Source organism: Balaenoptera musculus, chromosome 10, assembly GCF_009873245.2.
Source record: "Balaenoptera musculus isolate JJ_BM4_2016_0621 chromosome 10, mBalMus1.pri.v3, whole genome shotgun sequence".
Classification (NCBI taxonomy): domain Eukaryota; kingdom Metazoa; phylum Chordata; class Mammalia; order Artiodactyla; family Balaenopteridae; genus Balaenoptera; species Balaenoptera musculus.
In genome coordinates this window covers 68,787,156-68,813,450 of record NC_045794.1, presented here as the reverse complement: position 1 = coordinate 68,813,450, position 26,295 = coordinate 68,787,156, and positions in this window count along the sequence as shown.

The following is a 26,295-nucleotide window of genomic DNA, read 5'->3' as shown; positions in this document are numbered from 1 at the left end:
CCTGTTATATTTCATTCTTGGTTTCTAATTGAGTAACTCATCAAAGTTTATGCTTAAGGATGTGATTCCCATATTCTAGAATAGGCATGTTATAGTTGCTGTAATTTTAAAAACTGTAAACATACCGTACTCTGTAAAAAACACAAACTTAGTCAGGAACCAATTTTGGTTCTTAAATAGCATGTTTTGTTAAAGAATTCCAGGCTTTTCAAAAACATTACTTGTATTTAACATATTTAGAGAATTAACTCTTATAGGCTATGTAGCATTTACCACCTTATTGATGCTACTGAGCTACAAATATAACTATGAAAATTTCATTTTTCATATTAAGTTGGCTTTGACCATCCCTTTGATGTCTAATTGAAGTGTTATTTTTGCCCTAAACTCCTGATTTTGTCTCCATGTTTTCTCCTTGAGTTTACTATTCCTTATGAACCTTTTCAGCTGCTAATAATTTTATATAAGTGTTGAAATTAAAGATATGCAGCTTATAAATCTTAATAATTAATTCACCTAAGGCTGTTTCTCTATATGGCATGATAAAACCATTGCGTGATATTTCCAAGTATAATGTTATGAATGGGAAGATAAAACATATTGTTTACACATTCAAAGACAAGAAAGAATTATAATTTCAGCCACAGTGGTTATCTGAGAGTTATGCTGTATGGACACTGGCAAACTGAGGCTAATCTATTCCTGAATCTAGATACTGATATTCTATTTTATCTATATCTAGAAGTAAGTAAGAGAATGGACCCTAACTGCTGCATTAAGCCTCCAGAGACAGTTAAGGTAAATAGCATACTTCCCAAACAAATACATTTGTTCGATAATATACCTGTATATCCTGGGCCCAAGTGGAAATTTCATAAATAAACATATTTTATTAGTCACAAATTAAATATAAGGGGAAGTTAAGAATTATTTATCTCTATGGCCAAATAAACAAAAATACTGAGTCAGAGGATAAGATGGTTTCCGATTTCTGATGCTTCACCTTTTTAATCATTGTTATTGGAAGTACCTGATCTTAATCAAGTTATAGGATTTACAGTTGAGTTCTGTAAAATAAAAGGAGAAGGCTATGATATTACTAAGCTTTACTATATCTTCCTAAATTCTGTATTTACATGAGAAGAAAAAAATCATGAGATCTAATTTGTTTCCATAGTCACAAAAGATTTCCTAATTTCTTTGCCTAAAATTATCTTCAGTTCACATCTTTTTCACTTTTACACTGGAAGAGTCTTATATTATGATACCTATTTTTTGGTGTCTGTGGTAGGCAGAATTCTGAGGTGACCCAAGTTTCTTGCACCTTTGTGTAATCACCTTTCCTTGAATTTGTGCAGAATGACAAATCACTTTGTGATTATGTTTGGTCATATGAAATTTTGCAGATGTAACTTAGGTTCCTAATCAGTTGACTTTGTGTTAATCAAGAGGGAGATTATCCTGGGTAACCTGGTCTACTCAACTCAGGTCTTAGAAGTGATCAGAGAGATCTGAAGTGAGATTCTCCTACTGGCCTTACAGGAGCAAACTGCCATATTGTGGAGAAGGCTATGTGGCTAGGACCTGAGAATGTCCCCTAGTTGACATCTAGCAAGAAAACAGAGACCTCAGTCTTACAACCACAAGGAACTAAATTCTGGCAATAACCAATGACCTTGGAAATGGACCCTGAGCTCCAGATGAAAATATAGCTAGAATGACACCTTGAAAAAAGAACCCAGTTACAACATATCTGGACTTCTGATCCATAGAAAAATATGAGATAATAAATGTGTGCTGTTTTAAACCCTACTTTGGAGTAACTTGTCTAAAGTCACTAGGTTTGTGGTAGCTTGTTACACAGCAATGGAAGACAAATATTGTATCTTTTCTCTAATAACTCCCATTTCTAAAGTGTAACAGAAACTCAATGAAATTTGGCACTTCAAGGAATCATTATCCCTGTCAGTTCCCAGTTTTATATTCAATCTTGAACATGTGTTTAAATGTAGTAAAGGAGAGAATAAAAGGCCTGGATCTATCCTGCTTAGAAGTATGTAACATCCTAGAAATTTAAAAAGGGGTCTTAACTTATATTGGGTCAGACACTCAGTTTACAAGGGAAAAACTGAAGGCCCTGAATTTATTTTTTAATCAACACTTCAAAAATTGGGGTAAAGATATAAAGTAAGATTAAAAAATTAGTGCAAATAACCAAGTAATTAAATTATTTTCAAACACATTTGAATTCTATTATGATTTACCTATAGGTGGATTATTCAGATCCATTTGTTTCTTATCCTTGTACTATTTCTTTCTTCTTTCTTCCTGATTTCTGATTATATCGTTGCCTGTGAGCAGAAGTGAGCAGTGCCAGAGAAATTCTCTGTGAATATCTTTTAAAATTTATTAGCATCAGTGATCAAAGATTTAGTGAAGGACAAGGATGAAATTAATGTTTAAAAATGGTTATAGTACTTTGGGTAATATTGCAAGTAAAAACAAAACAAATCATAAAAATTTTAACTTTGAAACATGGTACTGCAAATCCTTTTCATAAAAGCTGCAAAATGAGAATTTTTAGCTAATGAGTGAGACTTGGCAGGACATAAATGGAAATATGTTTCATTGGCCAACATGTTCTGGAGGCATATGAGTGTTTAAATAGATGACGCTCAAAAGAATATTTTTGGCATCAAAGTGCCTCTAAACATTTTGATCAGGAATTTGATTGCCATATGTCCGTATCCTCCAACTTAAATGATGAACATACTTCAGGTCTCTTGGGATTTTTTAGTTCCTGGCAGTACTGACTATTTAACCATTAAGAATTTTGTCTTGCAAAATACGTTCTTTTCCTCTCTTTCATAATTTTCCTTGTACATTGATCATTTCAGTATAGACTGTCTGGAATTCAAGTTGAAGCAGTGATTTTTGAAGCTCAGTATTGAGAGAAGCAGCCATGGTTAGGGTTTGCTTTTGAACAGTGCTTATGAATTCCACTGTCATGACACTTAACCATTAAGCTTCCATATACAGATTCATCTTTAGCCTTAGATGTTCATTTTTTTAAAAAAAAATTTATTTATTTATTTGGTTGCACTGGGTCTTAGTTTTGGCAGGCGGGCTCCTTAGTTGCGGCAGGCGGGCTCCTTAGTTGTGGCATGCGAACTCTTAGTTGCAGCATGCATGTGGGATCTAGTTCCCTGACCAGGGATGGAACCCAGGCCCCCTGCATTGGGAGCTTGGAGTCTTAACCACTGCACCACCAGGGAAGTCCCAGATGTTCATTTTTTATCTAAACTCCTAGATTATAAATGTTAAAGTGCATAATATGTCATTTTCATCTTTGTTTCCTCACAGAAACTTTCAAAAGGAAGGTATCAGAAAATATTTGCAAATACATTACTGAGTGCCATATTCAGTAATGCTAGATATTTCATTTGTTTCAATAAATCACATTATTTTAATAAAACATGCAAATGTCACCAAAGGTAGAGATCTGAGTTTGGGGGGAAGATAATTGGACCTGAAACTTTTCATTTCGTTTTCTTTTGCATTAGAAATCCTCAAATTACTTAAAATGTATGAGGAAGGAAACATTTTGTTAATATTTTTCCAATTCACCTCACCATTTTCTTCCATTTTTTTTGGATACCATGAATATATTTAACATTTGTGTGTATGCACAAGTAATCCTGCAATATGGAAGTTAGGAGTAGCCATTTTTTCAGCTAACTTTCTAGATCTGACAGTTCTAGATATGCATTGTAGGCAATTGATGGTTGTATGTTTTTTAAATGAATAGACTATTTTTTTAGAGAAGTTTAGGTTTACAGAAAAAATGAAAGTACAGAGAAAAATGGTTACATTTTAGTTATAAATGCTTATTTCAATTAGTAGGTCTTCTGCACCACATTTTTGCAATTTCTATCCATTTCATTTTATCTTTTAAATCAAAATTTTTGCTTCACCTTATTTTTTTAATGTTCACTCTTTGAATACTGGAGTTTATAATGTGAATGTCTTGTTAAGGAACCCCAAGAATCATGAAATAAAAAGCATCAAAATGAAATATAATTGATTGACTTATATTACAGGCAAGGTTGGCATGCCTCCTAGGCAGCAATAGAAAGGGTTCAATCAGGAGCTCAAGTGCCATAATTGAAAATAAAGGTTTTTGTATTTAATACCTCACCTACTGAAAAGGGGGAGTTTCTCTTCTTGCATTAGATAGCTTGAGGCCTCAATCTCATATCTGATGGTGTCTGGGCCCATTTAAGTTATATATCAAGTTAAATAGCTCCCTGGCTGGCAGACATTTATGGGTAGAATTTGAATGATTTCAATCTTTCAATTTAATAAAGGAGATAGTGTAACTTAATAGTTTCTGTGTATTCAAAGAACTTCATAGAGTTCAGCGATGACTGGATACAAAGCACTTAGAAGACAAGAATGTCTGGTTGAATCAGAGAAGCATTAAGTTGTCTGTTCAGTCTGTGCACCACATCCTGATAATGGTGCACAAAATGACCTCATTTCTCCCTGTGGCAAATTACCATGCTTGACATCTGTGGAAATTGTCACACATCTGAATCCCTGAGACACTGTTCTCCGACTTCCATCCCTCCGCAGGACTTCTTTCTCCTAACTTAAGTGCAGAGAGTGCAGCAGAAAGAAACAGTAACATTGGGAGTGTGGTCTGACTGCACAAAACACCACTCAGCATGAAAATATTGATAGAATTTGGAAAACAGAATAACTCTATTACCAAAGTGAGGACAATGTACTTGCAACAGTTATCTATTTATACTCAAAGATGAATATGGAAATCTAGAGTTTTTATTGCTTCTGTAGGTGATATTCTAGCCAAGTTGTGAGTGCAATCCTCTTTATGACACGATGTTAATTAAGCCAACTATTCTCTCAATAAGAATGTCTGCAGGTTATATCCTACAGCCATCCATCCTACCATTCATCCATCCATCCATCTATCTATCTATCTATCTATCTATCTATCTATCTATCTATCTATCTATCTATCTATCTATCTATCTATCTATCTACATACCTACCTACCTACCTACCTACCTATATCTTATCAATCATCTATTTACCTAAATCTGTTTTCCTTAGACGTACCTCCTGTAAAATCTTTCAGTGTTTCTTCATTTGCCTCTACTAGCTACCAATTTATCTTTAAAGGTTTTTTAATATTTTGCTGCATAGTACTAAAAGAAATGCCACTTCTTTCAAGAAAAGACTTACCATTTTCTCAAGTCTTATTTCATCTCCATACCTCTCTATGGCTTCTCCATTATATCACATACTAGACTATCTGTCTAGTGGTTTTGCCTTATTTCCTGACTTCCTAAACAGATTTAAGATTCTTCACATCACAGACCATATTTTATTTGTTTTGTATCCTTCATTTTTCCTCACTTAGTGCCTTGTGAATAGTCAGAGCTAAATTAATATATACTGTGTTAGTGATAAAGAGTATCATTTACATTATTATGCTAACTTACTTTAGAATGTAAATATTTTTGTGCATCTATAATAACTCATAGTTGTGAATAAGACTAATAATCATGAGTTCCTACTACGTCAGGCTCTGTGCACATACTTCATACACATTGTTGCATTGGTTTCTGAGCTGGGAGATTCAAAAGCATAAGGAAGCTGAGGGTTATGGAGGTTAAGAGACTTGTCCAGATTCAGGGTGTGGTACAAATAGGATTTAATTCCTGAGCTTTAAGGCTCCCCATATAGGGTTTGTAACTATTGTACTATACTTTGTTGTAACTGCTTGAGTTGGGCATGTGAGATAGTCATTAAAATGTTCATCATTCTAGCCATCTTCCTTGTGGACACATGATCCAATTGAATTTTCCCACCCCACTTGATTTTAGCACGGCTATGTGATTTCCTATGCCATAAAACATAAGCAGAAGCTATGGTGCCCTTTCTTACAGAAGACTTGAGTGCCAGTTTGTGATCTGTCATGTTCTCTTACCACTGCTGACGTGACTTTGGAAAATTCCATCAGTCTGAGCCTTTGAGTAACTACAACAAGCATAGCCCTAACACTGGTCTATGTTGTGCCTATACCATGAATGAGGAAAAAAAAATTATTGTAAGTCACTGACATAATGGGGTTGTTTATTACTGCAAATTAACCAAGTCCATCCTGATATAACAAGAAATTCTTCTTCTTGTAAAAGATCTTTTTCCATGCCTTTTTCTTCAGTTACCTGTTTCTTGTTTGAACAGCAATCTATTTATGGACAGATACATGATTACAATGTTTTATTCACTGACATGCCACAATAGTTGGAAGGCCAATTCTTATGGAGAATTGAGAGACTTGAGGACCCTTTTACCAGAATCATCTGGGAGCTTTTAAAAAAAATACAGAGTCTGCAATCCACCCTAAATCTACCAGATCAAAATCTCTGAGAGTGGGCCACTGAATCTTGATATTCACTGATACCTTAAAGGAGTGTTACATACAGTAAAGTTTGAGAATTAATACCATGGTTAGTAGAAGGCAACAGTTTTTTCCATAGCTAAGTCCTGAGCTCAGTTTCCTTCTTGAGGCATGGCAGGAGTTATTCCGAGGCTTTGCCTTAATATCTTTTTGGTAAATGGCAACCATAAGCAACAACAAAAAATTAACTTGCAATGCAAATTAGAAGTTTAAGAACATTTCAGTATTTTCAAGGTAAAGTGAGCAGGATGTAATGAAAAAGCATATTTAGAGAAATGAAATTGAGATTCAGAATGTAATTACTTTCAGATCATGTTCCTTGAGCAAGAATCCAAGTAATATGCTTTCATTATGGAAAATATATGGATATAAACTACAGATAAGAAAAATATGAAAGAAATAAAAGTAAGCTATAATGTGGTATGTCTTTCCAGACTTCTTTTTTTTCTTCTTTTGCTATGATATCTCTACTGGATATATAATGGCACCCATATAGCATAAGTGATATCATACATTATAATACTTTTATTAACTATTCTGTGGGATATTGTTTCCTTTTATTATTTTATTGTTTTTAATAATATTGTCATGCTTATGATAGTGAATACTGTTTAATGTGTTTATAATATATTCAAGTTTTATAATCTGCTATTACCCTCTATAATTTCTCAGTTTGAAGGCACCTGGAAGATATGGCTTTGAAGGCAGCTCTGCTACTAATACATGTGACCGTAACTGAGTTACTTAAATCCTCTGAGCAATCTGTATATTCCTGGTACCATACAACCTTTACTTGTCCTCTTCAGTCCTTGCCGCACCCCTCTAAAATAAGTATCTTTATCTCTTTTCATAGAGGGGGACAGAGTACTCTAGAGACGTCACGGAGCCAGTAATTAAAGTTGTGTTGTCTACTTCTAATGCCTCCAGACTTCTTCCCACAGCTTCAGCATGAGGCTAGTTGTCTTGATTGTCTTTTTTTTTTTTTTCTTTTTAATGAACTCTGCCTTCAAACATGAGAAACACGTCATTGTAAAAGTTAAGAATGTCTTGTTTCCTCTTTGGATGGTATAATCAAAAGGGTACTGTCTTTGGAACAAAAAACTCCCAGGATTCAAATATTCCCCTCTAGCACTTGCTAAGCTCTGTGGCCATGGTCAAGTCCCTTTTCCTGTACAAAGGAATGTACAGAATGTGGATTGTCAGAATGTAGCTTGGTTGAAAGATTGGCTTGATTATAAATAAGGAGCATGCTCTTTGCATTAAATGGTGTATGGCTAAGCAGGCTGGATTCATTTGACTTCCCAGACAGCCAGAGTTGGATTCAGAAGCAGCTAATTGCCTTGGGGACCTTCCTTTGGCATCTTGCCCAATCTACTCTTCGTGGGAGGAGCAGCTTCACACACAGTGCCTCGAAGCATCTGGGTTGCTGCTGTTCTGAATGCTACTGCTGACAGATTTACCATCTGCCTTTGAGAAAGACAGCAGTCTGGGGAACTTTGATACTAAGCATTCACATGATAGCCTTTGACAGTCAAAAGCCCTCATTAAATAAGATACCAAAATATGTCCCATCTAAGCTAAACAAACAATAAAACACCAGCTTTATTTTGGTTTTCATTCTTTACAAATGTAACGTGGAAATTCATTGATGGCAGCACATTTATTGAACACTAACTTTGTTCCTATGCTAAGTGCTTCACATTTTCATGTTTAATTTACACAACCACAAACTTGGGTAGGTAAAATTTTTATCTTTGTTTTGAAAATAAGGAAACTAATACTTAGAGAATAAAAATTTTGTCCAAGCTTACTTTAGATAGTGTCAGAGCAGGAATTTGAATCCAGGTAGTCAAAGTCGGTTTACCATAAGCTTCATCTCTGCATATACTACATTTTTAACCATTTTCTCCTGGAAGTTGATGTTCTGGATTGCCTTAGCATAGGTTGATTATTTAATTAATGATGCAGTTGCATAGTATATTTCTATTACAGTAGATTATACAGTCAGGATAGATTACTCAGAATGTGGTTATATTGAGATCAAGGTTGCATCTGATCTTTTCTTGACTCATTAGCTTCTCCAGAAGAAAATGTTATTCAGTGAGAGATGGTATCCCTAATCCTTAACGATGCATGTCAAAGGTCAGACCAGGTTGACAAAAGTGCACTTCGCCTTTAAAACAAACAGAGTACTTGTCACAGTGACGTGAAAGTACTTAAAAAAGTAAAAACTGGGAATTCCCTGGTGGTCCAGTGGTTAGGACTCAGTGCTTTCACTGCTGTGAGCCCGGGTTCAATCCTTGGTCAGGGAACTAAGATCCCGCAAGCCATGTGGTATGGCCAAAAAATACAGTAAAAGCTCTATGTAATTTTAAGTTATATCATATCTGAAAGATGGCACATTTGGTTAGCCTAATGTTTATTAACACTTGCAATTTACAGAATAGCTTTTTATCATCATTATGTCTTGCTTTCTTAGAGGACTGATAAAATATATACTCTTAGCAAGTGAGATGTGATAGGCATGTATAATTATATTTGCACACAACTGCAATTATATACACTGCTTTGCTTAAACATGCTTGGCCTGCTCTTTAAACACTCAAAAGCTGATGATCTCAATGCCATTAATATCTATGTTAACTTTAAATGGCAATTTAATTTAAAGTCCCTAAACAGAAATGCATGGATACATTTAAAATTGAATTGCATCTTTTAAAATAGCTCTCTGTGGACATTTCCTTATGTTCCTTAAAAGTCGGGCACATTCCAGCCCTAAGCACTTGCAGTTGGAATGCATGTCATGACGGATAGTTGCCCTGCTTTCTTTTCCCTTCGGGAAATCCACCAACCTGGTTGCAGACTGTCAGTAGGAAGATAGGTAGAATGATTTATAACCAGCCTCTGGCTGTTTATACTACAGTGCATATAGCCAAAGCACACTGGAGGGGAACATGGAGTGGAAGATATTGATTCATATTTTCTAGGACCAGCTCTAAACCCTATAAGCACAATCAATATTGAGTCTATTAACTTATATGTAGTACACTAATGAATAGTAGAAAAACTTGAGAGCAATAATCTTAAATGTAAAGGGAATACAACATACAAAGATGACGTGCATGAGTCTGAAACTCATGATTTAAGATTACTCTGTATAAATGAAATATACTTCCCAATTATATTTGAAGACTCTGGATCCTTTTCTGGTATCGGGCAAAGAAAGAAGTTAATTTATTTGTTGGATATAAAAATTTATAATAAAGAGTAGGGGCAAGATGGCGGAAGAGTAAGATGCGGAGATCACCTTCCTTCCCACAGATACAGTAGAAATACATCTACACGTGGAACTGCTCCTACAGAACACCCACTGAACGCTGGCAGAAGACGTCAGACCTCCCAAAAGCTGTGTGGATGAAAGGTTCTTGGTGCTCCAGCCAGGCATCAGGGCTGTGCCTCTGAGGTGGGAGAGCCAACTTCAGGACACTGGTCCACAAGAGACCTACCAGCTCCACGTAATACCAAACGGCAAAAATCTCTCAGAGATCTCCATCTCAACATCAAGAACCAGCTTCACTCAACGACCAGCAAGCTACAGGGCTGGACACCCTATGCCAAACAACTAGCAAGACAGGAACACAGCCCCATCCATTAGCAGGGAGGCTGCCTAAAATCATAAAGCCACAGACACCCCAAAACACACCACCAGACGTGGACGTGCCCACCAGAAAGACAAGATTCAACCTCATCCACCAGAACACAGGCAATAGTCCCCTCCACCAGGAAGCCTACACAACCCACTGAACCAACCTTACCCACTGGGGACAGATACTAAAAACAACGGGAACTACGAACCTGCAGCCTGTGAAAAGGAGACCCCAAACACAGTAAGATAAGCAAAATGAGACGACAGAAAAACACACAGCAGATGAAGGAGCAGGGTCAAAACACACCAGACCTAACAAATGAAGAGGAAATAGGTAGTCTACCTGAAAAAGAATTCAGAATAATGATAGTAAGGATGATCCAAAATCTTGGAAATAGAATAGACAAAATGCAAGAAACATTTAACAAGGACGTAGAAGAACTAAAGAGGAACCAAGCAACGATGAACAACACAATAAATGAAATTAAAAATACTCTAGATGGGATCAATAGCAGAATAACTGAGGCAGAAGAAAGGATAAGTGACCTGGAAGATAAAATGGTGGAAATAACTACTGCAGAGCAGGATAAAGAAAAAAGAATGAAAAGAACTGAGGACAGTCTCAGAGACCTCTGGGACAACATTAAACGCACCAACATTCGAATTATAGGGGTCCCAGAAGAAGAAGAGAAAAAGAAAGGGACTGAGAAAATATTTGAAGAGATTATAGTTGAAAACTTCCCTAATATGGGAAAGGAAATAGTTAATCAAGTCCAGGAAGCACAGAGAGTCCCATACAGGATAAACCCAAGGAGAAACATGCCAAGACACATATTAATCAAACTGTCAAAAATTAAATATAAAGAAAACATATTAAAAGCAGCAAGGGAAAAACAACAAATAACACACAAGGGAATCCCCATAAGGTTAACATCTGATCTTTCAGCAGAAACTCTGCAAGCCAGAAGGGAGTGGCAGGATATACTTAAAGTGATGAAGGAGAAAAACCTACAACCAAGATTACTCTACCCAGCAAGGATCTCATTCAGATGTGATGGAGAAATTAAAACCTTTACAGACAAGCAAAAGCTGAGAGAGTTCAGCACCACCAAACCAGCTTTACAACAGATGCTAAAGGAACTTCTCTAGGCAAGAAACGCAAGAGAAGGAAAACACCTACAATAACAAACCCAAAACATTTAAGAAAATGGGAATAGGAACATACATATCGATAATTACCTTGAATGTAAATGGATTAAATGCTCCCACCAAAAGACACAGACTGGCTGAATGGATACAAAAACAAGACCCATATATATGCTGTCTACAAGAGACCCACTTCAGACCTAGAGACACATACAGACTGAAAGTGAGGGGATGGAAAAAGATATTCCATGCAAATGGAAATCAAAAGAAAGCTGGAGTAGCAATTCTCATATCAGACAAAATAGACTTTAAAATAAAGAATATTATAAGAGACAAAGAAGGACACTATATAATGATCAAGGGATCGATCCAAAGGAAGATATAACAATTGTAAATATTTATGCACCCAACATAGGAGCACCTCAATACATAAGGCAAATACTAACAGCCATAAAAGGGGAAATCGACAGCAACACAATCATAGTAGGGGACTTTAACACCCCACTTTCACCAATGGACAGATCATCCAAAATGAAAATAAATAAGGAAACACAAGCTTTAAATGATACATTAAACAAGATGGACTTAATTGATATTTATAGGACATTCCACCCAAAAACAACAGAATACACATTTTTCTCAAGTGTGCATGGAACATTCTCCAGGATAGATCATATCTTGGGTCACAAATCAAGCCTTGGTAAATTTAAGAAAATTGAAATCGTATCAAGTATCTTTTCCGACCACAACGCTATGAGACTAGATATCAATTACAGGAAAAGATGTGTAAAAAATACAAACACATGGAGGCTACACAATACACTACTGAATAACGAAGTGATCACTGAAGAAATCAAAGGGGAAATCAAAAAATACCTAGAAACAAATGACAATGGAGATACGACAACCCAAAACCTATGGGACGCAGCAAAAGCAGTGCTAAGAGGGAAGTTTATAGCAATACAAGCCTACCTCAAGAAACAGGAAACATCTGGAATAAACAAACTAACCTTGCACCTACAGCAATTAGAGAAAGAAGAACAAAAAAACCCCAAAGCTAGCAGAAGGAAAGAAATCATAAAGATCAGGTCAGAAATAAATGAAAAAGAAATGAAGGAAACAATAGCAAAAATCAATAAAACTAAAAGCTGGTTCTTTGAGAAGATAAACAAAATTGATAAACCATTAGCCAGACTCATCAAGAGAAAAAGGGAGAAGACTCAAATCAATAGAATTAGAAATGAAAAAGGAGAAGTAACCACTGACACTGCAGAAATACAAAAGATCATGAGAGATTACTACAAGCAACTCTACGCCAATAAAATGGACAACCTGGAAGAAATGGACAGATTCTTAGAAATGCACAAACTGCCGAGACTGAACCAGGAAGAAATAGAAAATATGAACAGACCAATCACAAGCACTGAAATTGAAACTGTGATTAAAAACCTTCCAACAAACAAAAGCCCAGGACCAGATGGCTTCACAGGTGAATTCTATCAAACATTTAGAGAAGAGCTAACACCTATCCTTCTCAAACTCTTCCAAAATATTGCAGAGGGAGGAACACTCCCAAACTCATTCTACAAGGCCACCATCACCCTGATACCAAAACCAGACAAAGATGTCACAAAGAAAGAAAACTACAGGCCAATATCACTGATGAACATAGATGCAAAAATCCTCAACAAAATATTAGCAAACAGAATCCAACAGCACATTAAAAGGATCATACACCATGATCAAGTGGGGTTTATCCCAGGAATGCAAGGATTCTTCAATATACGCAAATCAATCAATGTGATACACCATATTAACAAATTGAAGGAGAAAAACCATATGATCATCTCAATAGATGCAGAGAAAGCTTTCGACAAAATTCAACACCCATTTATGATAAAAGCCCTGCAGAAAGTAGGCATAGAGGGAACTTTCCTCAATATAATAAAGGCCATATATGACAAACCCACAGCCAACATTGTCCTCAATGGTGAAAAACTGAAACCATTTCCACTAAGATCAGGAACAAGACAAGGTTGCCCACTCTCACCACTATTATTCAACATAGTTTTGGAAGTGTTAGCCACAGCAATCAGAGAAGACAAAGAAATAAAAGGAATCCAAATCGGAAAAGAAGAAGTAAAGCTGTCACTGTTTGCAGATGACATGATACTATACATAGAGAATCCTAAAGATGCTACCAGAAAACTCCTAGAGCTAATCAATGAATTTGGTAAAGTAGCAGGATACAAAATTAATGCACAGAAATCGCTTGCATTTCTATACACTAATGACGAAAAATCTGAAAGTGAAATTAAGAAAACACTCCCGTTTACCATTGCAACAAAAAGAATAAAATATCTAGGAATAAACCTACCTAAGGAGACAAAAGACCTGCATGCAGAAAATTATAAGACACTGATGAAAGAAATTAAAGATGATACAAATAGATGGAAAGATATACCATGTTCCTGGACTGGAAGAATCAACATTGTGAAAATGACTCTACTACCCAAAGCAATCTACAGATTCAATGCAATCCCTATCAAACTACCAATGGCATTTTTCACAGAACTAGAACAAAAAATTTCACAATTTGTATGGAAACACAAAAGACCCCGAATAGCCAAAGCAATCTTGAGAACGAAAAATGGAGCTGGGGGAATCAGGTTCCCTGACTTCAGACTATATTACAAAGCTACAGTAATCAAGACAGTTTGGTACTGGCACAAAAACAGAAATATAGATCAGTGGAACAGGATAGAAAGCCCAGAGATAAACCCACGCACATATGGTCACCTTATCTTTGATAAAGGAGGCAAGCATATACAGTGGAGAAAAGACAGCCTCTTCAATAAGTGGTGCTGGGAAAATTGGACAGATACATGTAAAAGTATGAAATTAGAACACTCCCTGACACCATGCACAAAAATAAACTCAAAATGGATTAAAGACCTAAGTGTAAGACCAGATACTATCAAACTCTTAGAGGAAAACATAGGCAGAAGACTCTATGACATATATCATAGCAAGATTCTTTTTGACCCAGCTCCCAGAGAAATGGAAATAAGAACACAAATAAACAAATGGGACCTAATGAAACTTAAAAGCTTTTGCACAGCAAAGGAAACCATAAACAAGACCAAAAGACAACCATCAGAATGGGAGAAAATATTTGCAAATGAAGCAACTGACAAAGGATTAATCTCCAAGATTTACAAGCAGCTCATGCAACTCAATAACAAAAAAACGAACAACCCAATCCAAAAATGGGCAGAAGACCTAAATAGACATTTCTCCAAAGAAGGTATACAGATGGCCTACAGACACATGAAAGAATGCTCAACATCATTAATCATTAGAGAAATGCAAATCAAAACTACAATGAGATATCATCTCACACCGGTCAGAATGGCCATCATCAAAAAATCTAGAAACAATAAATGCTGGAGAGGGTGTGGAGGAAAGGGAACTCTCTTGCACTGTTGGTGGGAATGTAAATTGATACAGCCACTATGGAGAACAGTATGGAGGTTCCTTAAAAAACTACAAATAGAACTACCATACGATCCAGCAATCCCACTACTGGGCCTATACCCTGAGAAAACCATAGTTCAAAAAGAGTCATGTACCAAAATGTTCATTGCAGCTCTATTTACAATAGCCAGGACATGGAAGCAACCTAAGTGTCCATCGACAGATGAATGGATAAAGAAGATGTGGCACATATATACAATGGAATATTACTCAGCCATAAAAAGAAATGAAATGGAGGTATTTGTAATGAGGTGGATGGAGTTAGAGTCTGTCATACAGAGTGAAGTAAGTCAGAAAGAGAAAAACAAATAAAGTATGCTAACACATATATACGGAATCTAAGGGAAAAAAAAAAAAAAAAAAAGGCCATGAAGAACCTAGGGGCAAGACGGGAATAAAGACACAGACCTACTAGAGAATGGACTTGAGGATATGGGGAGGGGGTGGGGTGAGATGTGACAGGGTGAGAGAGTGTCATGGACATATATACACTACCAAATGTAAAATAGATAGCTAGTGGGAAGCAGCCGCATAGCACAGGGAGATCAGCTCGGTGCTTTGTGACCACCTAGAGGGGTGGGATGGGGAGGGTGGGAGGGAAGGAGATGTAAGAGGGAAGAGATATGGGAACATATTGTATATGTATAACTGATTAACTTTGTTATAAAGCAGAAGCTAACACACCATTGTAAGGCAATTATACTTCAATAAAGATGTTTAAAAAAAAAAGTTTATAATAAATCAAGTCAAAGATAAAGGAAAAGAGAAAATGTCTGGATAAATTAAATCTAAGGTAATGTGTATGCATATGCACTAATCCACAAGAGTGTGGTATAGTGACAAGAATTGTGTCATATGAGTCTAGTTTCACCAATGTGGGAAGAATTCTAGGATTTGAAGACAAATACACATGAGGACAAATCTTGATTTGGCCACTTGGTAGATGTGCATCTCTAGATAAGTTGCTTAACTTTGCCTCTGATTTCTCTCTAGTTGCAAAATGGGATAACACCAATTTCGTATTTTTCTTGTGAGGTTTTTTTTAAAAAATTAATTAATTAATTTATTTTTGGCTGCCTTGGGTCTTTGTTGCTGTGCGCCGGCTTTCTCTAGTTGCAGGGAGCAGGGTCTGCTCTTCATTGCGGTGTGTGGGCTTATTGTGGTGGCTTCTCTTGTTGTGGAGTATGGGCTCTAGGTGTGCTGGCTTCAGTAGTTGTGGCTTGCAGGCTTTAGAGCGCAGGCTCAATAATTGTGGCACACGGGCTTAGTTGCTCTGTGGCATGTGGGATCCTGTGTCCCCTGCATTGGCAGGCAGATTCTTAACTACTGCACCACCAGGGAAGTCCCTCTTGTGAGGTTAAGATAAGAGGAAATGAATTGGTTGCCACATTGAAAGCAGTGAATCGGTACCAGTTTCTGTCATTGCTCCATATTTCATTCCTTACTGAAAATGTCTTAGTCTCATGTTCAATGCCTTTCCTAACCTGCTTTTACCCATTCCTCCAGCTTGATGTCCTATAATGCCCCTTTCAAAAGTGATACTTTCACTAAATTGGTTGGTTGTAAGTAGTCCTTGACTTTCTTACATTTTGTACAATTCCTGCTTTTTCACATTAAAAGGGAAAAGGTGTTTAAATCTTTGTCAATTTAAAACCAGTCTTTCTGTAAGTCAGCTGACCAACAATCATTTTGAGTTGTTTAAAAGAGACTACCCGTCAGTAAATTTCTGTTAGTCAGAATGCCTATGTTTCTTGGGTTTTGGGGTTTTTTCTCCTTTTTAAAAAAACAATTCTACAGAATTTTTTAAACTGGATCTTCAAAATATTTTCAAGACCGTAATAAAATAAAGATTTTTCTCCTGTTCAGACCACATTCCAGTGGCCTGAAGGGATAGGAGCATATTTATGTAACTTATATATCAGGCTTCTGTGTAAGGTTTCCCTTACTAAAGGAAATTAAAAGAAACAAACAAAAAAACCAAACCAAAACAAAAAAATTGTGCCTTGAAGGAGTTCCAGATAGTGGTCTAGAAATTCATATCAGCAAACTGAGTAGATAGGTTCAAACCTCAGGAATTTTTGGCCTTATATTAAAACTATTTAGATCAATGGTCCCAAACACAAGTGTTTTCAAGGTTAAGAAGAATAATATGATGGAGGGCAGTAGACCAGTGTGATATGACATGGAGTGCTGGCAACAAAGGCATATTGGAGAGTGGAGGATCCACCTATATTTATAGCTCTGTGTCTCAGTATCTCTGCTTCTCTACCTCTGTATCTATCTATCTAGCCATCCATCCATATAATTGTTCATGCCAGTTCAAACTTTATCTACAAGACAAATTCTTCCAGAGTCCAGCCAGTTTGTGACCTTTGTACTAGTGCAGATAAAGAAGCTACACTACAACAAACATACACATACACACATTCATAAATTTACTTGTAATTATTGAATTTTAAAGGGAAAAGTATTTTGCCTTGAGATGATATAAAAAAGATTGAATCAAAATTGGAAGTCATATCATTCCCCATACTCTCCTCTTCCTGTCTTCTTCTTTTTCTTTTTTCTGTTCTTCATCATATACATCTTCCATGATCTGTTTTTTCTCCCATATTCCAGCAGTACCCAGGCATATCCCTTTTCTAGGGCAGAGTGGAGAGAGGGAAAGAGAAGGACCCTCACTAAGGGAGCGGGATGTCCAGGCAGTGTGGGTGTCCTATCAGGGGAGACTGTCCCCTTTTTAGAATAGTTAACAGAATCTATAAGACTAGCCAGTGGGGATGCTTTCTGATCACTGCCCTTATTGCTTAAGCTTGGCCGAGCCATTTCAAATATTGCTGAAACAGAATTATTTTGTTAAAATAGTATGTTAAATGCTATTATATATGTACACATATTTGTTTCATTTTTATAATATATAAATCTACTGTTCAACTTTTATACTTTTGGCTTTCAGACAGAGTTTCAAGAATATGTTGGGTATAAAGTAGAGGATTTCCTAAAGTTCCCAGACTTTCCCTCTCTATCTCTGATAATCAAATCATGTATATGTCTCCCAGACCAACTCATTTGCCGTTTGACTCCACAGATTTTTTCCTATCTAATCAGAGCAAAAAATTGCTGGCTCCTCCTGTAAAGCACTATTTTTTTTTTTTTACCTTTTTGTGGCACTCATTTGATAGTTTATATCATAATTACTTGTGATTATGCTAATCTCTATTCTAATGCCACCTTTTCAGAGACCTTAGACATCTTTCTTGCCCACCCTGCAGATGCTTTGTGCTCTGTGCTGAAGCAAATATGAAAAATAATAATTGGCTGCTATAATACTTTTAGAAATTGGTAAGATTAGTCAAATTAGATTATCTACAGGATTCTTTTAATAATAGTATGATGTTTGATGAGTTTTCATCAATATTAAGAATCAGTTAATGCATTTCGAGTCAAATAAGAAGTTAACAGAAATAAACAAAGATAAGATATGCATAATGTATCTCATGCATTCATGGTCTCTTTAACTTTAGACCCCCAGGTATTGTAGAGCAAATTTCCTAGTATGTATATTTTTTCCTCAGTGATCCATAGCTGTCTTCCATTCAAATTTCCAAGCATGCTTTTGTCTGCTATTCACTCCTTAGCACACTCTGACACAGAAATTACAGGAAGGTATTTCCTCTATTTTTATCCCAATTCAAAACAGAACCTATATTATTGTATCCTTCTGTCTGTCTCCTTTTGTCTATGTATAAGTTTAATGCATTCAGGACTTGATGTCATCTTCACGTCTTACAATTTATTACTACACGTTGGCTTAACTGCTAAAGCCATTAGGTGAGGTGTGCATGCACTTGAGGAGAAAATGTGGTTGTTAATCTCAAAAGGGATATTCATCAGCCTCTTTTTTTTTTAATTCAAAATTTTAGCAAGGTTAGTACTACATAAGTTCTAGAAAAGTAATTAAAATCTTAAGGACAGGGTTATAATTATGATTTCTTGAGGAATACCCGTATAAATTCAGTTGAGTATTTTCCACATCTTGAGATTTGCATTAAAAATAATGCTACTTTTTGACAGAAGGTGTCAATAATGAAATAAAAAATAGTTACCAGTTTAATCTTCCCTGTAGGAAGCAAATTATCTCGTTTCTTTCTCTGAAAATTAATAGATTTGAAAAGCAGGCCTTGTAAAAAGCCTCACTTGCATTATTAAAATGGGCATCTAAAATTGAAAAATAAAAAAGTACTTTATAAAAATATTGATGTGGTAATGGCTTTGCAATTTTGGAGCACAATAGAAAATCTCTTCATATAGCTACTATTCCATTTTACATTGTTGCATCACAGTTTTAAAGATACCTAGTGCATTTCAAAAACACACAAAGCAAAATCATATTAAGAGAGGGGGAAGTAAATTAAGGAAAATCAAGGAAGCATCTGTTGCATGACTGGAAACTTTCATGACTGTTGTTAATAATGTGAAGGAAAATTGAGAGGTTGTAAGCTTTTTACTGAGGATATGGTGAGTCATATCATGCTTTTCTTACATTATTTTATCCAATCCCCAAAGTAAATTGCTAAATTGAGTACTGTCCAGTTTTACAGAGAAAAAAAATGGTGGCCAGGAGATATTAGGGTATCATTTGCACAAGATCATGCATATAGTAAGTTGCAGGCCAGGAATTAAACCCATGGCTCTTCTTTTCTCACTGTTTTTAAATATTTTTTTAACATCTTTATTGGAGTATAATTGCTTTACAATGTTGTGTTAGTGTCTGCTTTATAACAAAGTGAATCAGCTATACATATACATATATCCCCATATCTCCTCCCTCTTGCGTCTCCCTCCCACCCTCCCTATCCCACCCCTCTAGGTGGTCACAAAGCACCAAGCTGATCTCCCTGTGCTATGCAGCTGCTTCCCACTAGCTATCTATTTTACATTTGGTAGTATTTTTTCTGAATACCAAAGCACATAAAGATATTGCTGAATTGTTAAGGGTCAGTAAATACCAATGGAATTATTCATCCCAATAATGTGATATCAGAAGAGCAATTTTGCAAGATTAAAATATATTATAATAAGGCAAAGAGGATGATATGTATTTACTTTTCAAATATGTTTGTCTATTTTCTATTTCTATGACTGAAGAATATAATATAAAGGTAAATGTGGTAGGTTTTTTAAAATATTTTTTGAAAGTAAGGATTATTACTTTCTTCACCGATTTCCTAAAGTGGTTTAAAGGGTTTTCTTGGGAGATTAATTTTCTTTCTGTTTGTCAATGTAATCAAAATATGGCTGCATGTAAATGGAGAGGATTGACAATAGCACAGACTGTTTCAGAAACATGGCTCTATGGTATATTATTGTATATCAAAAACTCAAAAATTTTTAAATCAAAGTTTACAATACTTTAGTGAGTCATCACTGTATAAAAATATTTCATCACTCTTATTTTTATGTTCCTTTAATATTTTTAAAAATTTAATGTTACCTATAGAGCTTTTTGTTTTTGTTCTTGTTTTTGTTTTTGTTTTTACAAACTATCAATTATTCCATTAAGCTTGCTCTACAGGAAGTAAAATACTTATTAATTGATTAAAATATTTAACAGGCACCAGAAAATGCACTATTCTAGGGTTTGGGCATATCCACAAATCAAAAGAGCAACAAATTATATGCTCATGGTGTATGCTTTGTAGTGAGAGACAATTTTCCCTGGCAATTATGCCTAACTGTCATTACTATCATTAACTGTCATTAATTTAAATATTTTAACTATTTCCTTTGATCTGACTCCAGCTATCAAAGGCCTTAGCCTTTACAAGTGTGGTATTCCCAGAATGCACACTTGGGAAAACAGCTGTAAATAACCTAGCCACAGGAAAGAAATATTCAAAGTATAAATGACAAAATTCAGATTTTGTTTTGTGTTTATTTACTGGTTTGTTTTGGTTTGGTTTGTGGCAGTTATTTGTGGGTTTTATTTGTATTGATTTACTTTTGTAAGCCTTGCTTGGCCAGAACAAGATTTGGACATAATGGTTTCATCAAGGTAATGCCACCCTGTGAAACATGACATGGCCAGATGGTAGGCCTTTCTTAATCACATTGCTTCCCCCCATCATGGCCTTCAAACTGCAACATTAACTATACTGTTTAAACTTTTACCACATGTTCTTCCATAATGTTTTAAATAAATTGTCTGTTAAGTGGGCTTCGTGTTGGACGCTTCTCCAGATACAAAGAGAATTGCATATGTAGCCCTAATAATTAATTTTAGCCAATTGATATTCAGTAAAATTGTTAAAATGACAGAAATAAAATTGTTCTAAATTCTTGGTTTTTAGGTAGTTAGTCTGATTGGAAAATATTAAATGGTAAGTTTAGGACAGTGTTATGAAAAACTGTGGTGTGAAATAGCATAGTTTAATAAATTCATTGCCTCTCTAAGGCCATTTTATATCTGAATATTATTGCTAAGTATTATAGAATTGCTTCCTTTTGAAAATGTTTAAGGGTATGCTAAAGAATTCATTGAGAATGCAATTAATTTCTTTTCAAAAATTGCTAAAGTATGGGCTTAAGGACCCTTGATTATGGTTCTAATTTTTTCAGTTAAATTTCCAAGATCAGGAGTAGAGTCTGATGTCAGTACCTAAGTTCTTAGTGGGTCATTCCAACTGTAATACCATGAACTACTTTAAAATTGCTCTCTGGTGCTCTGACATTGAATGCAAATAGAGTAAAAATTATATTACCTCTATTGAGCTTTGTTATTTCAGAAATTTTGTTAATTTTATGTATTATCTTATTTAATAATAATAGAAGTGAGAGACCTTAAGTATGCTGAATTATTCCATACTCTCAGCTCCCTTGCAAAATATTATTATTTCCATTTTACAGTTTAGGATCAAGTAAAGTAACTTGCTAATTATCAAAGAGGTAAATTTACTTGCCCCAAATTGCACAGCAAGTATTGAAATTACAATTCAAGCCCAGGTCTGTTAGATCCCCCTTTGTTTCATAACTATGCTATGTTATCTTAGTACAAATAGAAAGAGCCAGAAGGTAAAATGTAGAAGATCCTTTGATGCCAGTTTAAGGAATTTGGTTTTATCTGGAAAGCAATGGGGAAACCTGAAGCAGAAATTCCTCACTTTCTCTGAAGCCTCATTGTGTATCACTCTCTCTTTTTCTGAGTGTGCTTCAACGTTTTCAAGCCCCTTTGAGTCTCTGGGTCTTTTCTAATTCTATTGTTCCTGTACTTACTTGCTACACATTCTTTAAATCTCAGCTCTAATATTATTTCTTACGTAAAGTCTTCCCTCACCATCAGGTCTCCTGTAAGCTACTGTATTTTATTTTTTTGTTTATAGCAATTAAATATATATGTTAATGAACTAATAAATGAATGAGGTACATATTATGAGTGCAGAGTAGAATATTAAGAAGAGGTGATTCTACAAGAGTATATTTCAAGAGCTAGAGAGAAAAAGTAATGGTTTTCATCAAAACTGGAAGGCTTGACTGCAGTGGTTGAAGAGGGAATTGAAAGGAAAGGATGGGTAAGAAGGATGTGATAAGGGATGTTATATCAAAATTTAAAAACCTAGGAAAATAAGAGACTTATGGCAAAAAGAGAAATAATCTTAAAGGGTTACTACTTTGACAGTAAAAAGAATGATTTTGGTTTAAGACATTGAGGTAGCAGGCGTGTTGAATTTAAGGAATTTGAATATACAAATTGTACTGTTCAGTAAAGAATTAGAATTAATGAGGCAAAATACTTATAAATATCTTTTAATTTTTCAGACTCTAAGGAATTCAAAGCAAATAATTTTAAACCACACACATTATTGAGTGTGTGTATATGATTCAGTGTCTTGCACTTGTGCAACTTGGTGGTAAAGTAAGAAATCTCAAATCTGAACTGTTTGTGAGTGAATTCTAGATAATTGTTATAGCCTGGCAGAATCATTATTTGGCCAGTAATACCGTGTGTTCCACTATTTGTCAGTAGTATTTGTGTGTGGTTGGGGATTAAGTGCTGAGGTTTGAGGCAAATAAATGGCAATGTTAAAAATATTTCAGTCAATCAACAAGTATATATTAAGATCTTTTTGTGTGTGTGCCTAGCAATGTGTTGTTTGCCTTTCATAGACATAGTCCACGGTGTTTATTAGTGAACCAAAACAAAATCCAAGGATATTCGTTCAACCATCTCAAGTAATGATTGTGTTTGTTTGATGACAAAAATGATGCTAATTGGTGAATCAGAAAGCATAAAGAAATGTTTCAAAATTATGCTGGTGAGGAAATGGTAACCTAGATCTCCTGAATCTATTTCTCATTTTACACAGGCTGTCTTTGAAATCCTAATGCTCCCTAAAGGCAGAGGTGAGAATAAGTACATTTCATATTATCAGGTCCATTGCTTTGACAAGCTATCTATATTATTCCTTCTTTTTCTCAAAGAGACCAAGATGGTCTTAATATTACTGCACTACCCTCCATTTTCTTTTACCTATTCTATCATATGCTATATTTATGATCAGAAGATCTTATCATAGGTACGAATTAGAAATATCTTCTAGGGGAATTTTAACCATTAAACTTAAAAGATCAAGCTCATTCTAGCTTTTTCCCCAGATATATTGCTAGGATAAGAAAAGCAATGGTATTATGGTGATATTATGGTTGGTATTACGTTGCTACCAGAAATAACCAACACACACACTGCAGCATAACCCCTGACAGATTTTTTTTTCTTTTTTGTAACACAAGTGCCTGACTTAGGCTTTGATTGCAGATGCATCTGTTCAACGGGGCAGCCCCTTCAAAGACTGAACATACTGTCAGCTATAGGACTAGACAAAGGGCAAGTTGCCTCCCCAATCTGAGCCTCTTTTATTTTAGAGATCTTGGCTGATTTTACTAACGGAGCATTTGGGCTACTTGTTTTTGGTTCTCTTCCCACACATTAAATTATAGCTCTTATGTTTTAAATTCATCAATAAAGAGTGAGGCCATGAAACCCTAGACCACCACCCTCGACCCCAATAAAAGCAGAACTCTAGGCCCATGTGCTCTCTTTCTCTCTACCCTTGACTTTGTTGTGTGGCCCCAGGTGTGCTCTGTAATTTCCAGGTCTTGTAAGTAATAAATCTCAAGTTGTTTTTCAAAGATTCCTGATGGTTCTTACTTAAGGGCATCTCACAATCATAATAAGAACCGCAAGAGCTGGTCCAGCCACAGCATGTTATTGATAGGCTGAAACCAGCACAATAGGGACACACACACACATACACACACCCTGAAATATCCAGTGAAGTCTATTCTCATCTGATAAAATATTTACACTCCCCCCACTCCCTAACATAAATTTCAGAGTCTGAGGTAAATTTTTCTAAATGCTAAATATTTAGGAAAATTGATTTCGAAACTAAATATTCAAATGGGCTAAAGAACACACTGCTACATTATGTTGCAACAGCAGTTATTCTTATTTGTGAAATCAATATGATACACTGGGTTGGCCAAAGAGTTCATTTGGGTTTTTCCGTAAGATGTTACAGAAAAACCCGGATGAACTCTTTGGCCAACCCAATACTTTGCTCAACATTTCACATTCAGTAGTATACTCTGATGATCCTATAAACTTTTCTAATACTATAGAAACCTTCTAATTGTCTGAAAAGGAAAATTCCTGAGACTATATTCATTTGGGTAAAAAATTATAAATTATTATATGGGCTTTGTATTAGTTTTTAAATGTATTGATGTGAGGAGTGCAAAGAGAAAGGATGGTATATCACATACATGTGACATTTTCCAGAATTATGGGTCAATGGGAAATTCTTAACCTCTCTGTGTCTCAGATTTATCATCTGTGGAAAGGAAAAAGTCATGCCTACTTCAAATATTAAATTATTTCATGCAGGGTGACTGGAGGATAGGGGAAAAGGAGAATTACTATCATTATTCTGTTACTTTTTAAATTGGTTTCCACTTTAAACATATGCTACCCATTACAGGGAGTTTTCTCTATCACTTTCCTTTTTTCTTGCTTTTTATTCCTTCTTTATATGTTGCCTTTATACTTATTCTTCAAAGCCATTTCACAGGAAAGAAGGGATGGAAAAATCCAATATGAAAGTTGGTCAGAGTTTGAAAGGGCAACCACTTTCTTTATCCTCCGTAAGTCCAGTAACAATAGTGACAGCTAAAATATTATGTTCTTCATTGTTTAAGAAATTCTTTAAAAGCTGACTCAGTCTTTGAAATATGAAGGATGTTTTTATAATGCTTCACAATATAGTCAATCACAGATGTATTAAAGCAAAAATGGAGTGTTAATTACATAAACCATATAGTGTGCACTCTGGCTCACCAACTAAGCTCCCATATGCCATTCCTCCATCCTAACAGAACTCTGACTTTTTCTGGATTTCTACTCTTCTCATGCAGAATCTATTTGGCTCAGGGGAAATCAGCCCCAGGAGTTAGCCTCAGATGGTTTCAGCGAATTAATCATTGCATTACCTTAAAGTCACAGGTTCAGTAGAGGCATATGGCCAGAGCGACCTATAAAGTTAAGGATGCTTGATTGGAACACTGAGATTGAAGCATTCTCTCTATTTTTCCTTCTTCTGGAAGGTGTTATACATGAAATTGGGACTCAAAATGGCTGCAGTTATTTTATCACCCATGTGAGGACAAAGCCAATACACAAAGAAAACAGACTCAGTAAAATCATAGGAACTAGAGTCAGAATCTGAGATCTTCTATCCCTCTGGACTTCACGTTATATGAAAGAGTCAAATTTCTAATTTTAAAGCCAATTTGGGTTGGGTTTTCTATTACTTACACACAAAGCCATCCTAAATAATAAAGGATAGGATTTGAAAAATTTAATGTAGTGAGAAAAATTGAGGCTTGGATTAAGCAATATGATGTGTCAGGTCCAACAGTTAAGTTGTTTGTTGCAGAATTAGAAGTTGTCCTCAGATCTCCTCACCCATTGTTATGCTCTCTCACAGTAAGTGCCTTGCAGTAAAGCTCATAAAAAGAAAGTATAAACAATAGAGTTCCAATGTTATCATATTGTTCCACTTTGCTAAGAAACAGATAAAAACCCTCAGTTGATTTCAAAGGGAATCGTGTCTCCTGTTCTTGTCTCCATGGACTTAATTACATGCTTACCACTTCAGTATTTATATCTTAAGTCCAAATATTTCAGCTGAACTCCTCACCGACATACTCACATATGTCATTTAACTTAGGCAGTGTATTACTGAGACTAGTAAAACCAGCTGAAATACCAGTATAAAGAGGAATGAGAGGACTTGTGATGTGTGAGATTGTTTATACCCCGACTCTTTGGAGATTTATTCCTGACTTGATGCACTAATAATTGTTCTTCAATTTTTTTTAAATACCCCAAATTTAAAACATGTTTCTGGCTAATTTCTTT